This window comes from Cucurbita moschata, unplaced genomic scaffold, assembly GCF_002738365.1.
Source record: "Cucurbita moschata cultivar Rifu unplaced genomic scaffold, Cmos_1.0 Cmo_Scf00080, whole genome shotgun sequence".
In the NCBI taxonomy this organism is placed as follows: Eukaryota; Viridiplantae; Streptophyta; class Magnoliopsida; order Cucurbitales; family Cucurbitaceae; genus Cucurbita; species Cucurbita moschata.
This window is the reverse complement of record NW_019268596.1, coordinates 133,694-137,395: the sequence shown is the minus strand read 5'-3', so window position 1 is coordinate 137,395 and position 3,702 is coordinate 133,694. Positions and strand designations below refer to the sequence as shown.

Genomic DNA, 3,702 nt, shown 5'->3' with positions numbered 1-3,702 from the left:
CTAAAAATTTGAAAACATAAGTTGCAGTTGAAAATTACATAAAACAATCCCCTAAATCCAAGAACTCGTGTCCAATTAGTAAATCCTAAAGATAGTAGCTAACATAGAGTAATTGAAGCTCCACATGAAGTAATTTAAAGTTCAAGTTACTTAACTAAAGTGTATCTCATCTTTAATGAAGCATGAGTTGCACTTAAGTTCATGAAATGTTTATAGACTCCAACTCTTAGTACTATTAATGCAATTATATTTCATATGAGTTTGTCATAAATCAAACTATGGTACATTCAATACAACTTCCTTTTCTTGTCATACGAAGCAAAATAGAAGAATTAAATCAAACAAACTGATGAACTGAGCCGATTAAATCCAACCCAACCCAAACTGATTAGATTGATTCATTTGTTGGGTTGTAGTTTATTCGATAACATTTTCATATTAGAACAATTCAATATTACATGACTTACTTACAAGTAAAATACTAGACATCAACTTTTTGTTTATAGTCCAACAACTACTCAATAAAATAGATTTCAAACTTGAGAGAAAAAAATATATTGAGTAGGAGTTAAAAATGTTGCATTTTTTTTAGAAAGGGCATTTGGTCTAGTGGTATGATTCTCGCTTAGGGTGCGAGAGGTCCCGAGTTCAATTCTCGAAATGCCCCTATGTTCATTTCTCAAAAGATGAGCCTTAGAGAAAGCAATTCAGCAGCAACCAAATGATAATGCTCATACAACGATGATACATTCCATAAACAACATAATATTTAGTCCATAATAAGGGCATTTGGACTAGTGGTATGATTCTTGCTTTGGGTGCAAGAGGTCCTGAGTTCGATTCTTGGAATTCCTCTCCAAAAGAAAAAAGGACAACTTTGAAAGAAAAAAAACACAAAACAAAAAGGCATGCACAAAAGCTTCGATTCTTGGAATGCCTCTCCAAAAGAGAAAAAACACAAAACAAAAAGGCGAAATTCCTCCAACAATATTTATATCAAAATGCGAAAGGCGAACCGCAAATGCCTTTGTATCACACGTAGAATTGTCATTCTTTTGTCTTTTGAAACCCCTTACCTTATCAGTCATCAGGCAGGTTTTTGGTATCATATATCGAGATACTTATTATGAAAAAGCTATTCCACTAGTGTGACTTAGATACCCTTTCTTTGTGGTATCGGTCATGCTATTTGAATAGCCTGAAGTCATCATAGCCTCTTCACCGATTCCGAAGACTCCTTTAGCATCAATGTGCTCCAATGAAAGAGATCAGACCCTTTCCTGAACTAGAACCGCGCACAAAACGCCGAGGAGAAAGTCGAAAGCGAGCTCTTTTCGCGTATACACAATCTCAAAACCCAATCAACTCATGGACTGTATCCTCAACCCTAGTGAGTATGAGTGCTTGGCAAGAGAAAATGTTGAATGAGAAAGACATTCGATTACGGCAACATTCGCAACTACCAAAGTGCACTAAACCTAGTAGAGATCTTCGACCTAACGATAATGGAACTTCAAGCCCATTTAATCAATCCGCTTTGTACGTTATTATTGATCGAATCGGATGCACGCCAGGCTTAAATTCTCTCTCAGTCACCCGGAGACGAAAGGAAGATTAGATCCGAAGTTTACGAATCGAAGAGAAAGTGGATCTGAGTTCTACACGCTTTCATTTTCAAAAGCTTCGCTTGCCTGCAGAACTTTATTCAGGATGTGCAACAATACAGGCATCTCTCAGCCGTGTATAGAGAATTTCTTGATCATTTCCTTGGCGGATAACACAAATGAAATCGCTTCCCCGACCGACCATCTTATGAGTCCATTCTTGTCTTGTTGGTTTGTTGTACTATTCTATACCTCTCTCGATTGATAGAAAGACGTTCAGGAGCTGGGAGGGCCTATCGTAAGGGAACTTTCCTTCTCACGGTAGGCAAAGGTAAAGCGGGAGCTGCATATGTCCACGGTGATCAAGGCAGAGGGACTCCTTTAAAAGATGTTTGTTTTATCAAAGCTGTTAGATCCGGTTTCGTTAAAGAAAAAATAGGAGCTCTTGGTTTGGCCGATGTCGATTCGTATGGCAATGTAGACTCGACTCAGGATGAGGATCCGCTTTTCATACTACTGCTATGAGCCGAAAGAGCTGGTACACGTTGACCTTGTTACAAGGGGCGGGGGCTAGCCAAAGAAGGTCAGTCAGACTAGGTTAGGACCTTTGATCCGGTTCAGCTAGGTTCTTCCATGCGAGAATGTATGCGTATCGGTATCCTCTTTAGGACCGGTTGCTTCCTCTTTTTGTTTATACGTAGCGAAGGATGCAATTATATAATTAGGGTTTTATATCAATGGTTCCATTTATATCTATAAATGAAATTTGTGGTGTATTTTTTAGAAATTCAACAATAATCATCGGTTATTTGGTTACCCTTCTAAAGAAATTCAACTTTCGACCTTTTGTGAATGCTCAAAGCTACTTGCAAAGTACTGTCGATTATGATCCATAATACTCACTGACTCGAAATTGAGGTTTGTTCATGTTTGAAAATGTGACAAACCAAAAGACAAAATGCTAATTAATATTGTTTGTGATTGTTGTTGTGAATTCTTCATCTTTGAATACATATTTTTGTTGGCGTATGAATTTTTCCATCTTTTAAAAATAATTTTTTTTTAGTTCGGGCCTAATTTTATAATAGGTGATTGAATCACAATATTGCAATATTTTAAGTTACTTTTAAGATTAAAGGTCGATGAATAAAGTAATTACGGCAAGTTTTTTTATGCATCTTATTTTGATCTAGCTCATAAATGCTTCCTAATTATTTTATTTACTTTTTTATGAATTAGGTTATGAAGATCATTTGAATTATAAACGTTTTAATTCAAACAATATTTAATAACCAATACAGTGAGCTATGGTCATCCATACGGTCCTTTGGTCCAATTATGTCGAGCAAATGTTGCAGCAAGCAAAGAGTTTTTATAAGTTTGCTATTGCAAAGAGCTCGGTTTAAGGCACAAATGTCTCTGATGTGAAAGGCGCACCAATTCAACTAGATTTAAGTAGCCATGAATAAGACACATGATACAGCTTGTAAACGAAACGATGTCCATGACTTGTTATTTTCTTCCACTACAAACCTTCTAGCCTCTTGCAGTTTTTTGTCATTGACATCCTTAATTAAAATTAGAATGGAAGGAAACACATCTCCACAACTCATTATGGAACACCTTTGATAGATAGTTTCAACAGATTTACTTTGCTGAGGAATACTTTAAAATTTGATATGTATAGTTAAATTGATGAAGTGAAATCTTACAACAGAGGTTAATAAATCGTTTGTCTATTAGAAGAGAGTTTGGAATTAAATTTATTATAGTTGGGACAAGGGATATTTTAGTCCCCCGAAGCATAGTTTTTAGTTTTAAAATAAATTAATTTTTTAGTTTAAAATAAATTGATTTTTTAATTTTAATTTTAGTCCAAATAAATTAATTTTGATGTGGTGTTATGTATTTTAATAAAATTAATATTAACTTAATCAACAAAAATTTGTATTTTGTTTCTAAATTATAATCTAAATTAATAAAAAATACCATTGAACTTTACCGTTTATCTAAAAAAAATAATCATAATTTTTTATAAAAAAATACGGTTGAATTTTCAAAAATAAATAAATAAATAAATAAAGCTTCAAAACTACTA

General features: G+C 34.2%; 1 non-coding gene across 1 annotated transcript; it reads left to right on the top strand.

Annotated features, from left to right (window-relative positions):
• The first annotated feature begins 595 nt into the window (after positions 1-595).
• On the top strand, positions 596-667 carry TRNAP-AGG. Its single transcript has one exon. It is a non-coding gene; the product is annotated as a tRNA-Pro (tRNA).
• The last annotated feature ends 3,035 nt before the right edge of the window (positions 668-3,702 follow it).